The following is a 14744-nucleotide window of genomic DNA, read 5'->3' as shown; positions in this document are numbered from 1 at the left end:
TCACTATCTTATAAATGAAAAGCTACCTTTGGGATTCGCATCATCCTTTTTTAATTTTTCTCCTAACCACATCAGATACCCATGATTCCTTCTGATTTATCCAACTTTCTGTAAACTACAACTGTCTTAGTAGTTGACTTTACTACCCATTTGAGGTACTCTATCCTGCTTTAGTTATCCTCTCAATTCAACTCAACATGCATTTATTGTGTGCCTGCTGTGTTCAAAGCCCTGGGCTAGGTGCTGATGATACACTCCATGCCCTTCCTTCCTCCTCCACTCCCCCTGCAAAAGCAATGCTATCTTCACAGAGCTTACATTCTATTCAAGGATTCACATAATCCTGAAGGTAGTTTTTCCCTTATAAGATAAGAAACTATTAGATAATCTGAGTAGGAAAAGAGTATAACAACTTTTAAGAAAGGCTTTCTGAAAGAGCTAGTCCTAGAACTGAGTCTTAAAGGAAGGTGAGGATTCTGTGTAGGGAAAGTGAGGAGGAAGTACATTCTAGGTGTTGGGGATAGCCTATGCAAAGGCCTAAAGAAGTAGGGTATGGAACAAAGAGGGCATGAAGGAGAAGAATGTAGAACAAATCTAGAAACTTCTATCTATATGTTATTTTGAATGTAACAACTTAAGGTTGACCCAACTAATTATGTTTCACAATAATATCACTAAAATGTTCTAACCAAACTTTACAGTTAAAGTTGCAAAACCCCACTGTAATGTCATTCAGTTTACCACCATACTAAACACTTGTAGTATTTATAACTGTAGTGATTTTGTCTAACATCCTGTTTTTGAGGTACCAGTCCACATTATTAAATTCTACCTTTGTAATTGATCATCCTAGTTTCTCATCTTCCTAATAACATAGAATTCTCTTTGAAATGGGGAGAGAGTAGGATCATGAGAGTGAATCCTTTCTTTTCTCAATCAGTGTTTCTCTTCTCCAGTAGCCCTCAAGGAAGGTGAACACTAGAACATAGAATCCCTCTAAAATTGGGCCTAGAAAATGTCCCTATTAAAAAAGCTTTAAACTTAGAAGATCATGTAGCATGTACCTACCAAGAATCATGACTTTGAATGTAGCCCAAGAAAAAAATTCACTGCACGGAAACCTTGTTTTCCCCAGTGTCTGAGCCCCCACAAGTATGTATTCCCAAACATGGTGCATTTGGGGTAAGGGCCACACAAGGGTGGAGTGAACACACAACTGTCTACACTATGTGATGTGATGAGTTGCTAAAAATGATCTTCTGCCCCAAAATATTTCCCACTTGACCCAGCCAGGGTGTCTAAAATCCCAAGTTAATCCCAGCTCACCAAGTTGTCATTAAGGGCCCTATTGAAAAGTAAATATTACCTGAAGAGGTGACACAATCTATTTTTATTCATTAACAGTTTAGCTTGAGTTGTTTTATTAAATTAACCCTATCACCTAGCAGAGAGATAAGTAAAACCGAAAGGCCTAGGTTGGGGGCACAGGAACCTAGTGCAGTACCTGGGTAGCCAAAGACAACTTGAGGACAAAGGGAGATAAAAATGAAGGAGAGGCAGAAGGAGAGAGCATGGTGATGGCAGGAGTGCCAAAAGAATCAGAAAAGTGCCCAAAACACAATTTAGTCATAGTATTTTCCCAAGGTTCTACAAAATCCCCAACCCTCACTGCTCTCTTGATCCTAACACCTTTCTCCAATATGGTCTGCCCTCCCTTGCCTTCTCTGGTTCTCCTCTTTGTCTAACCATGCTAGACAGTCTCCTTTCAGTCTCCTTTGATGAGTCACCATCCATCTCCTGTCCTTGGACCCGCTGAGGTTTCCCTAGGCTCTGTGCCTTCTCTTTATACTCTCTTCCTTGGTGATTCCTCCATAAATTGAAGTATTTTCTGGATTCAGATGATTCACAAAACTCTGTCTCTAACCCTAATCTCACTCCCTCATTTCAGGCCCAGAGCTCTAACTCCAGGTGTGCTAAACATCTGTACTTGGATGCTGGCATCCCAAACTGAATATGTCCCAAATGGAACTTATTATTTTTCCACATGAATCTCCTTGCCTCCAAGTCTCCCATTTTTTGTTGAGGGCATCACCATCCTCTCATCACTGAGGTTTATAACTCTGGAGTCCTTACTTCTTCTTCCTCACCCTCTATATCAAACCATTGCCCTCATCTCATCAACTACCCAATGTCTATCAGCTGAACTACTACAGTAACTTCCTAAATTAGATCTGTTTCCAATCTGTCCCTTCTCCAGCCCTGTCATTGAGCTGCCTTCTAGAGCTCAGGGCTTGAGAGGGTTTTTTTGTTTTTGTTTTTGTTTTTTTTTTCAGTTTTCCCTACTCAAAAATATTTGGTGGCCCCTCAGTGCCCCTAGGATAAAAGACTTATCACTCTGGTATTCAGTGTCCTCCATGTTCTGGATCCACACTACCACTTTAGCCTTATTTCACACCACCCCCTTTCATTTTACGTTCCAACCAAACTGAATCACATAACTTGGTATTCCATCTTCTGTCTCTAAACATTCTATAAGCTATTCCCCATGCCTGGACTCCACAGTGTCCTCATATCCACTTTTTCCTTGTCCTCATCTTCATTGTGCTAAAATGCTCCTTCCTTCTGAGAGCCTGCCCTGATATATCCAGATGCTCTTTTCTTCCTCAGAATACTTTATATTACACCTTTCTGTGTACATGTCATAACCCGTCCCTCTCAGGGTAATGAAAACTCCCTACAGGCAGGAACAGTTTCTTTTTTCTTTTTTTTGCCTTTTTTTTTTTTTGGAGGGGGGAAGGTAGGACAGTTGGGGTTAAGTGACTTGCCCAAAGTCACACGGCTAGTTTTTGTGTTAAGTTTCTGAGACCGGATTTGAACTTAGGTCCTCCTAACTCCAGGGCCGGTACTCTATCTGCTGTGTCACCTAGCTGCTCTGAACAATTTCCTTTTTAACTTTATAGCCCTAGTGCCTGGGATATTGCCTTAGAGTAAGTACTTAATAAATGAATGAAAGCAAGGTTTGAGCTAGTTTTCACATTTTAGTAAAATGAGGAAGCTGGACTCATCTGCAAGATCCCTTGGCTCTAAATCTGCGATGCCATGTTATCTAATGCCCCTTTCATAGCCAAAGTTCTTGGCTTCTAAAACACTGCAGTGATACTTCATTGGCTCCCATGGACTCATTATGAGCAGGAAATCCATCTGCATGGAGCATGGTCACTTTGGGTGTTATTAGCCTTTCCCATCCCCTCAGCTGCTGAGGACCTCTGTAAGTGGCACCAAGTTTTCCACATAGGCCTTCTCCCATACTCTCATTCCCTTACACAGTAATTTTCTTTGTACTTCTTTCTTTTAGTGAATCATAGAATCTTGACACTAGAGGAATCTTAGTCCAACAGATCAGAACAACATCAAAACTACCTAGTGCCAGTGTCATCAGGTAGGCCCTTGTATTAGCACTTGGGAGTCCATCAATGGTTTCAGTCGACCCCATGAAGGCCTTTTACCCTGTAACAGTGTCTCCTCCTTAAGGGAAATGACAGTGAGAGAGAAGCCACCCATTTATTTTTACTGATAGAAAATTATTCATATGATTACCCTTTCGACACAAAAAATATTTTCAGTAAAAGGTTAAAAATCATCGCATTATATCAATGAGAACTATAATATTATTCTGAGTGTAGTTGATTAAAAAGCATGTTATTTACAGGAAAATCACAGTGACCCAGTAGTTTCCACTTAAAAAACACTTTCCATAAGAAACATCTTACTACTATATAAAAATAGTTATGCTGGAGATGTGAATCAACAACCAAGTAATCTGTTGGCACTTAAAAGCCATTAGGTATAAATAGAAATAACAGGTTATTTTTTCCAGAGTCTGAATACTTAACTTCAGTCCATAGCAACCAAATCCAAACTTTGACCTAAAAGAAAACATTTAGTCCACCAAGGGGCATTAATTCACCATAGAAGAGATTACAGAAACAGGAAAACACAAAGAGAACTGAGATCTAGCACACTACAAGACTACTGACCTATATCAGTGAGTCAGCAAATGTAGAGCACCCACAAGGTTTTATATGCTGTATAGAGTTACAAAGAAAGCTTCCTGCCTTCCAGTGGGGCCATAAAAACCAACAAGGAGATAAGGAAGCAGAACTAAAGGGACTCTGAAAATGTTCAAGTTCTAAAAAACCTTAGATATCATTGCATCTTGACACCCTCATTTTATGGAAGTTACCTGTCCAAGGCTACATAGAAAGTTAGTAGCACTATTTGTGTTTGTCTTTGTGTAACAGCTCTTGTGCAAAAACTAACCCATTTGCAGAACAGCAGACAGGCCCAAATCCAATGCAGCAAAAAGCTTAGAAACGATGGCCTTAATTTCTAAAGACTTTTAAAGCTGGCAGAGTTCAAGAATATGAATCAACTTATAAAAACTCCTTTATCGATGCCTTTACTAAGTTTTTAAATTTAAGAAATAGACTTAAATTCTCCATTAATCTTAAAGAGACTGATCTAAACATTTTTGAATCAAGAGATAAACTTTTTAAAATTAACTTAATTTTTTTAGGTCCTAACTTGAACATTTTTCCACATTTGGACAGGCTTCTTCTGCACAACTGCCAATATGCCAGTCTGGTTGCAAATGAGGTAGTTTATGCACATCACTTTTATCATTTAATACATATTTTCTTGTAAGTTCCTTGAGAACAGAGACTGTTTATTTACTGCCTTTGTTTCCCTAGCACCCACTAAAGGGTCTTGCAAATAGTAAATATTTAATGTATTTGTTGAATGAACAGTGAATGAAATAAAAGTATGGAGGAATGGCTGGGAAAATTTAGAACCTAGAAAAGCAGGATATTGAAGTGTTTGGAATGGCCATAGTCTTAGCCATAAGACTAATCTATGGTAGTTTCAGAATCTCACTGTAGGCTGGATATCAGGGAATTGAGGAAGATGTGGAAGAGAGGAAATGAAGGCAAGTGAGTATGAAAAAATGATTCCATTCCCTTTAATTGTAAAAAGGAAGGAAAGGTGAAATGACCAATGTAGGTGAGACAGGAGTGTGCTTTTTATGGATGAGAGGGAAGCAACCAAGAGAGAGTCAAATGTGCATATGTAAAAAGGAGGGAAAGAATGAAGGTGGAAGCAAAGTCTTTCATTATGGGATATCACAAGTACCAAAATACGAAATCATAACACTTAACCCTAACTGTTCACTTTGAAATAAGTCGATAGTTAGCAAAGGGTGTTTGTTAAATGTTGTCCTGGTTCAAACTTAACATTTTGGCCTTGATCAATTATATATTTTCATAAAGGGCTTAAGTTTTCATTCTTGTACTTGTATCCCTAGCATATAGTTGGGTTTGTTAATAAATAACTATTGATTAATTTATTGATTATTTTTCTCATCTCCAGCAATGCAGTTTGCAATAATACTTCAGCAGAAGTTAAAAAGGAGTAAGGCATAGAACAAGTCATGATATCAGTAATGCTCAGCTGCCCTACCTCTGAGTAGTGTCTCCTTAGTCTTGACTATAGGAGAAAATGTATTAAATGGCATAGCGAGTTTTCAAATATATGTACAGTATTTTTAAGCACAGAATGCAAAAAAATGCATAAAATCCCCCTCTCTTGTGAAATGTCTCATTAGTCTAGTAGAGTATATAAAATCTCCATCCATGACAGGAGTGGTTCTCCTCTCTCTCATGTTGGTCTAAGTGGACAGGGTGAGGGATATCTCCAGGAGCTTGTTTCCTCATCTACAGCATCTTTCATCCACCCCCTTCTCTCTATTCACACAGCTGCTACATCACCTCTCAGCTAGACCATTGCAATAACCTCTTAACTGGTCTCCCTGCTTCAAGTGTCTCTCCTCTCCAATCCATCTTCCACTGAGCTTCCTGAAGCACAGATATGACTCTCCTACTCAGTGCAATGGGAGTCTGGCCCATCCACTGACTGCCTCGGATGGCTCCTTCATTTGGAGGGCACTAGGGAGAAGATGGAATCTCTCCATGTAGAAGTTCTCTAGGGAGCATCTTCTGGGAGAATCAGGATGGGCGTTGGAGAGACAGACTGGAACAAGCACAGGCATTCTATAACTGTTTCTGGTTGACTCACCATCTGTCAAAGAGGAGGCTCTTGGATTGGTTGCAGAGGCATTCAGCTTCAGCCATAGGCTCTGCCTCAGAGCCCTTGGGACTGCTCAGTCATCAGTGAAGGGAATAGTTGATAGTCTCATGAATTCAGAAGTCCCAGAGGGCTCCTTGCATCCCATCTGCCAGATTTAAGGTTTGTAGCCAGCACAGGATTGATGCCCTGAGGAGTAATTTGTAATCTTTGGCAGTGACCTAGGATACACTAGCACAGCAGAAAGCAGAGGTGCAAGTTCATCCAACAGTTATACCCCAGCTGGATCTAAGTGTGGTGGCACTAATGCTGGGTAGGAATTGAGCTAAGTTTAAAGCCTACTCTCCAAAATGTTTGTAGTTTATTCTTGTTCAAAGTAAATATCCCTTTGTAAAGCTAATTGATGGGAATAGTAGGAACAAAGTGTGTAAAGTAAGAGGACAGGTGGCACTCCTCTGTGCTCCTGTGCCATCTCCTGCCTGATTTCCAGTCTCTGCTGGAAAGAGAAGAGGCACCTTTCACCTAATGACTTACAAACTCACATCTGATTAATACCCTACATATTCCAGTGATTCAGAACCCCTGTAGGTCATCATACAAACCCCATTCCTGATTCCTTAGTCCCATCCCCCTCAACACAGCCACCCCAAAGTCCCACCTTAATATTATCCACCACTTTCACTGGGCCCTCTGGAATGCCTGTTCCATAGGCAACAAATTTGCTTTCATCATTATATTTTCCTTTCTCACTCCCTCCATCTTCTGTCTATCACTAAGTCCAATCTCCCTGCTGATGTCACACCCAAGTTAAGGATTTACCAGTCATCTCTCCTCAGTGAGTTTTTGAAATTCCTTTTCCATCTGGCAAATTCGGCTTTTTAAGGCATTCTTCTCCTCATTGGCTTTTTGGACCTCTTTTGCCAACACTTTTTATTTTCTTCAATGTATTTTTGGGTCTCCTTTAGCAGACTGTTGACTCTCTTTTCATAATTTTCTTGCATCATTCTCATTTCTCTTCCCAGTTTTTCCTCCACTTCGCTAATTGATTTTCAGAATCCTTCTTGAGCTCCTCCACTTCGTATTTTTCTTGGAAGCTTTTGATGCAGGACTTCTGACTTCATTGTCCTCCTCTAATTCCATGCTTGGATCCTTTTTGTCCCCAAAAAAGGATTGTATGGTCTGATTGCGCTTCCTCATCTTGCCAATTACTTGACTTTTGAGCTCTTTGCTACAGTAGAACTCTGCTTACAGAATGGAGAGAGCTTTGTCCCAAATTGCTAGGGTTTTTACAGCTGTCAGAGCTATTAATTGGCTGCCTTTTCTACAGCCCCCACAAGCTCTGGCTCACTGGCCACACACCACAGGACCACCACCCAAGACCACAATCCAGATCCAGGCAGGTCAAAGCAAAAGCGATTACCCTCTGAGTAGTCACCTGGTCCCCCTAAAATCTGCAGGCCAGGAGTTCTGAAAGCTGCCACTGCCACACCACCCACCACTTCTCGCCCCTGGGGTAGGGGCTGGACCATGGTGTTCCTTCACCCTTACAACAGAGTTCCCAACTGACTTTTTATTTTCTTTTTGGCATTTATGGGTTGAGAAGTCTGGAAACCATCATAGCTGCTGGTGATTCACTCTCTTACAGTCATCTCCATATTGCTATGTTTCACTTTTGGCCATTCCCCACATCTTGAAGCTCTCCCTTCCCTTGGCTTCCATTACTACATTATCCTACTTCATGTCCTGCTCCTTCAAGCACTCCTTCTTTATCACCTTCATGGATTCCTCTTATTCCTTCTGCTCCTTAACTGTGGATATCAAGGCTCAATCGATATTCTTACCTCCATAAGCTTATCCATTGTCATGGCTTTGACCATAACAGTGCTAGTGATTTCCAAATGTTTTATCTGAATCCTCTGAATTCTCATCCAACTCTGAATCCAACTCTGTGCTTCTACCACATCTCCATTGGGATGTCCCAGTGTCACTTGAAATAAAATTTGGGTGGAACAAAGCTCATCATCATATTTTCCTATAATGCCAACCTCACTCCTGTTTCCTACCCTCTCCACTGTTTCCCCATTTCTGTCAGGTTTCCCAGGCTTAACACTTCATTTGTCTCGGACAGCTGGGAGAGGTGGGAGATAAGAATTCTATACTTGGAGGCAGTTTGAGCACTGCCTGAGACACTAGCTGTGTGACCCAGTGCAATTCATTTAACTTCTCTCCTCTGCATAATGGGGATGATAATAGCACCTGCTTCACAGGGTTGTTCTAAGGCTCAAAGGAGGTAACATATGTCAAGTGTTTTGCAAACCTCAAAGTTCTAGATAAATGTGTTAACTATTATTATGATTATCTTCCTCTTCTTCTGACTTTATCTTCTTTACCTAATCTATCATCAAGTGTTGTCTGTCAGATATTCCTTTCTTTCTACTTCTATTAATGCTAAACCTAGGCCTTTATCACTTTGTATATCTGGGACAATAAGCTAGCTTCCAAATTGGTGCCCCTTAAATAATCAGATGGATCTGTGATCTAATTAAAGCAATAGAAAATGGGGCATAAAATACTAAAAAAAAAAAAACAAAACCCAACATAGTTCTGAAGCCATCTACAAATATTTTAACTATTGGCACTCACCATCCAATGTTTGTCCTATGACCAACAAATTGATACAGTAATGGAGGAATCAGACAGCATCCAATTGATATTTATAGCCCCTTCACTAGTACGGATCACACCCCCTCCACAACTTATCAACCCATATGATTTTGGCTCATGTGTTTCCATAAATCACCCCAGTGTACTGTAAACCCTCCTTCTAATTCTTTTGCTATCTCAAGTGTACCATTGTAAAATTTGGATTATCTATCTATTGTCTCATATTCTCAATACATTACTCACTTATCTACTTTTCCAGTGTACATATTTTAATGATTTTTTAGACTACTTGTACACAAGTCATCACTGATAATATAGTATAGACGTCCTTTCACTTATCTGCAACAGCATTATGTCATTTGGTTTCATTTATGGAAAAAATGTCAATATGGATACTATTTATCTGCTTCAATAATATGTTGATTTGTTGGTCATTAGACAAAAAAAAATACATGTTGAGTTATTAAGTTGTGTCCAACACTTTATGACCCCAGTTGGCGTTTCCTTGGCAGAGATGCTGGAGTGGTTTGCTGTTTCCTTCTCCAAATCATTTTACAGATGAGGAATCTGAGGCAAACAGGATTAAGTGACTTGCCCAGGGTCACACAGCTAGGAAGTGTCTGAGGCCAGATTATAACTCAGAAAGATGAATCTTCCTGACTTTAGGCCTGGCACTCTATCCACTGCACCATCTACCTGCTCACACATTGAATATCAACAGTAAATGAATATTTATTAGCAGCCTAAGAACCGTGTGTTTCTGGTAACCTTTTGCCCCATTTTCCATTATTCCACCATCATCCAATGCATAAATTAAAGGGATTATATAAGCCTGGGACCTATTTTGTATTTGGTATCCTTATTACTACTGAAGGCACCACCATCCTTCCAGTCGCTCAGGTTCACAACTTTGCTGTCATCCCATATCCATTCAGATGCCTAAATGTGTCATCTCTATCTCCACAATATCTCTCACATACATCCCATTATCTCTGCTTATAAGGCCACCGCCCTACTTTAGGGCTTCATCATCTTACCTGAACCATTACTGTAACCTCTTTGGTTTCCCTACCTCAGGCTGCTGCCTACTCCAATCCATCCTCCACACAGTTGCCAAGGTGATTTTCCTAAACCACAAATCTGAATACATCACCATCTTCTCTTCCTCCTGCCCCCGTAAGATCCAATAGCTCTCTATCATTGCTAGGTTCAAACATAAACTTCTCTGTTTGGCTTCAAATCTCTTCACAATCTCGACCCTCCCTTCCTTTCCAGTCTTCTTGGATTTGGATGTGATTCTCCTCCATTCACTCTATAATCCCTCCATTCTGGCATCCTTGATCTTTTACACACATGCTGCTTCATCTCCCACCTCCATGTCTTTGTACTGAGCCCCCCCCCCAATTCACTCCATTCTCACCTGTGCTTCTCAGAAGCTCTGCTTTCCTTCAAGACACAGCTCCAGTGCCACCTTCTGCATGAAGCCTTTCCTGGCCCAACCAGCTATTTATTATATTAGTGTGTCCCCCACCCCCAAAAAAACCTACCTTGTGTTAATTTTGTATATATTACTTATGTTTTAAAATGTGTATATCTCCTCCTTTATAATATGAACTCCTTGAGGACAGGAACTGTTTCACTTTTGTCTTCATATCCCCAGCATTTAGCACAGTTCCTGACACATAATAGAGGCTCAAACACTTGATTGATTGACTGACTGATTTTGATCCCTTTTGAGGATCTTATGGAGACGAGGTTTCTTTGGGCCTTCAGCCAATAAGTCAGAATCTGTCATGTGCCTCATTAGAAGCCATTCAAGCTTTGTGGAATTGTAGTGCCCCTACCCCAAGGACCCTCCATGTCACAATGAAGCCTCAGAATGGGACCTTTGTAGAGACCAACTTGCACTTGAAGACTAAATTCATCTTCCTTAAATACTGTTTCCTTCTCCCAGTTTCCCCCCAGATGCCTCTTTGTGGTAGGCAAATGATCTCAGTTTCTCAAAGTCTATGCCAATGGAACATGTTTTAATACTTCTAATACTTTGTAATCCTTCAAAGCTGGAATGGCTCCAAGGTGACAATGCCTGATGACAAACTCAACATCTGCCATCCGAGGAACCATTTCACCAACTTCATAGAGGCCTATGATTATTGGCCACCAACTGATGAACAGTTTTGACCACAGTAACAATGCCAATTTATGCACCTACCAAGGTGTAGAAGGGGTTGTTTTGTGATCTGTGGGGATAGCATGCACTTCAGTACATTCAAGTAAAATACTGCTTTCATCTAACCAATCGCTTAAAAACTTTTAATTTCTTATTCTGTTACATTAAGTCCAAACTCCTCTGCTTGGCTTTCAGTATCTTCCACTGTCTGATTCCAACTTACCCAGTCAGTTTTATTTTCCTGTACTTTGAAACATGAACTCTATACCCTGACCAGACCAGTCTTATTAGGATTAGTCCTGCCTTATGTTTTTTCATAAAGAACCACCCTTTTCCCTGGAATCTATTTTTCTCTACTTATCCAAGTTTTTCTCATCTATCACGGCCAAGCTCAAGTCCAGCCTTCCTCTTAGAACTCCTACAACTCTACAATCTATATTGTGCAGCCTTACATGAAAGTACCATTTGATATTTAATTACACACCATCTTTTATTGTTCTCTTATTATTTCATGTGCTTCCCAGTTAGGCTGTAACCTTTATAAGGCCAGTGCTATAAAAGTACTGCCATTTTAGTGGCTTTCTAATCCAAATGGCTCATGAAAGTACTCAATTCCCATCTCCATAAGATCTTTACCAACCCATTCCTTAGAACTACACAGAAAAGGGACAGGAACTTAATTCTTAATAATTTTTTAAAAAATTATTCTGATTGATTAGAGAACTGCAAATCAAAACAACTCTGACGTACCACATCACCCCTATCAGATTAGCTAACATGACAAAACAGGAAAATGATAAATGTTGGAGAAGATGTGGGAAAATTGGAACACTAATGCATTGCTGGTGGAGTTGTCAATTGATCCAACCATTCTGGAGAGCAATTTGGAACTATGCTCAAAGGATTATAAAACTGTGCATACCCTTTGACCTAGCAATACCACTTCTAGGTCTGTATCCCAAAGAGATCATAAAAACAGGAAAAAGAACCCACATGTACAAAAATATTTATAGCAGCTCTTTTTATGGTGGCAAAGCATTGGAAATTGAGGGGATATCCATCAATTGGTGAATGGCTAAACAAGTTGTGGTATACAAATGTAATAGAATACCATTGTGCTGTAAGAAGTGATAAGCAAGCAGACTTCAGAAAAACCTGGAAAGACTTATATGAACTGATGCTGAGTGAAATGAGCAGAACCATATACAGTAACAGCCTGTAGCAGCAACCACACTGGCATACCCAGGATGGCTGCTAGGACAGGCTTAGGTCTGCTTTACTAGGAAAGATAGCTGTTTAAAGGGTCAACAGTCTTTTTTAATTATATTCACTAGTTCAGGGGAAAAGTCAGCACCTTGAACTTCAGAGAAAATACAAGCAGAGAATTAAAGACCAATAGACAGGGCTCTGACTGCCTGAATCAAAGTAATATTGCTATACACTTTACATACATCCCTAGATCAAGAGAGCCTTTACATCTGAGCAGTTGGGCAGCTCTGAACATACAGCCATTCAAAATCTCGACCAGGGAATCACAATATCCTTCTCATAAGCCAGCCCCCAAAGCAAAATACCAACTCAGAGCATATATACACTTCTCAGAGCCAGAAGGCATAACAACCCTCCTGACTCAGAGCCTAATTAGAAACTGGCAAAAGGTGTGAAAGCCTTCCTACAACAAGCCTCCCCTAAGCAAGCTTCCCTTAATGGGCTCCATGTGAGGCCAGTTAATGGGCAGGAAGGATCTTACATACCATTAACGTTACGTTGGGCCCCAAGATCTTTCACGTCCATTACATAGGCAACTCGTATCTGGATAGGCATTAACATCTACAACATAATTCCCACAAAATAAACACATCTGCAAAATACATAGCAACATAACAACTCATTACCAGAGTGGCCACATGGCCTTAAACAAACACAAAGTATATACATAACATCATTCTTTGGGGGTCAGAATCTTTGGGGAGTGAGCAACCAGCTCCTCCTCTCTCAATCCAAAACAAAAATGTCCAAATAAAGTTCTCTTGGGGGTGTGCCCTTCTCCCCACATTTCTCCAACCCCAGCTTCTAAGTCCTGAGGGGTGGCTGAGCAACAAAGCCAACAGGGTAGGTCCTCTGGTGTCCACAGCACTTCCCCCAACCACCGTACACAACTCCTCCCTCTCTCTGGGTCCCAAACCATCCCAGGGGACAGCAGGAAAGCATACTCAGTACCTTGAGGCAAAGATTTTATCTTAGCAGGGATGCTGAATTCCAAGCTCCGAGGTTCCTCCTCCTCCTCCTCCTCCCACAGGAGCCAGCCTCTCCTGGCTTGTGTCTGGGTCCCCATGCAGGCAGCTCTCTCCAGGGCTCCATTCTAAGCTCTTGCTGCTCCCTCCTGGGCTCCAAATACAGTACACTTTCAGGATAGTCACCCTTCCAGCACAGTCCACAGCCCAGCTACTGCACCCGAGCCCTAGCCCTGGCCATTCCCACCTCCCACAGGCTTGTTTTATTCCCACAGCTGCTGCTTCTGCCTGTCTTCTCTGGGGTAAAGTGGGAAAGGAGAGGTTTTCTCCCAGGGGCCCTGCCCTGGGCACTGGGGAAACTGCTCCCATCACTGCTATTCACCAGTTTCCCCTCAGGCTGCTGCTGCTCCTAGGGTTCCACAGAACATAAGCCACCACTACTGGGAAACAGTGGCCATTACCCCAGGCCCCATACTTTCCTTTTAGTTTGCGGATCCTAACCTACTGTGCCATATGTAGCAGCAGCCATCCTAGGTAGGCCAGGGTGGTAGCTGCTGTACCGCCACACTGTGTGATGACTGACTTGGATAGACTTAGCTCTTCTCAGCAATGCAAGAATCTGAGACATCTCCAAAAGGTTCATGATGGCAAATGCTATCCACATTCAGAGAAAGAACTTGGGAGTGTGGATGGAGATGGAAGTATACTGTTTGATCTCCTTTTCTTTTGTTTTGTTTCTTCTTTCTCGTCGTTCTTCCTGTTAGTTCTAATTCTTCTTTACAACATGACTAATGTGAAAATGTTTAATATGAATGTATAAGTAGAGCCTATATCATATTGCATGCCGTCTTGGGGAGGGGAGAGGAGAAAATTTAAAACTCAAAACGTTATGGAAGTGAATGTTGAAAACTAAAAATAAATTAATCATAAAAAATTATTCTGAATTTAAGCAGGCAAAAAATGAGCATTTTGATATACATAGCAGAACACAATTATATGAAACCATGTCTGTATTTCATGCCACTATCTTCTTTAAAAAATATTTAATAAATGCCAATCATTACTTTCAGAACTACCCCACTTACCATTCTTCCTTGTGAACTTCCATCTCTTCTCACCTGTGCATTTTAAAAGTGTTTCACTAGCCCCCACCCTTTTTTTTTTGGCTTTAGTGCTTGCTAATCCCCCTTTCCTCCTGAACACAAATTTAAAAGAGGGGGGAAAGCCTTTTAACAAATAAGCATAGTCAAGCAAAACAAAGCTACACAGTAGCCTTTTTGAAAAATACCCTTTTCTTTCAGTATCTTGAGAGTTACCCCCTCTCTGTCAGGAGGTGCATAACCTACATTACCAGAGGTCCTCTAGAGACATGGTTGGTTGTTGCCTAACCAGACTTTTTAAGTTTTTTCTTTTCTGTCCTTGTTGTATAAATTGTTCTCCTGTTCTACTAACTTTACTTGCAATAATTCGTACTTTTCAGGATTCTCTGAAATCATCTCCCTTATTTATAGAAGAATTTTTAAACAAAAACAGTG

General features: G+C 40.8%; 1 protein-coding gene across 4 annotated transcripts in view; it reads left to right on the top strand.

Annotated features, from left to right (window-relative positions):
* The window catches only part of RBKS (ribokinase), a 151278-nt gene that overhangs the window by 123140 nt on the left and 13394 nt on the right, over window positions 1-14744 (top strand). The gene's annotated exons all lie outside the window — the stretch shown is intronic.

The sequence above is a fragment of the Petaurus breviceps genome, unplaced genomic scaffold (assembly GCF_028583685.1).
Source record: "Petaurus breviceps papuanus isolate PSGF00001 unplaced genomic scaffold, PetGlider_PUasm1.0 90845, whole genome shotgun sequence".
Lineage (NCBI taxonomy): Eukaryota > Metazoa > Chordata > Mammalia > Diprotodontia > Petauridae > Petaurus > Petaurus breviceps.
The sequence above is the reverse complement of the archived record's forward strand: the minus strand, read 5'-3'. Positions and strand labels throughout refer to the sequence as shown.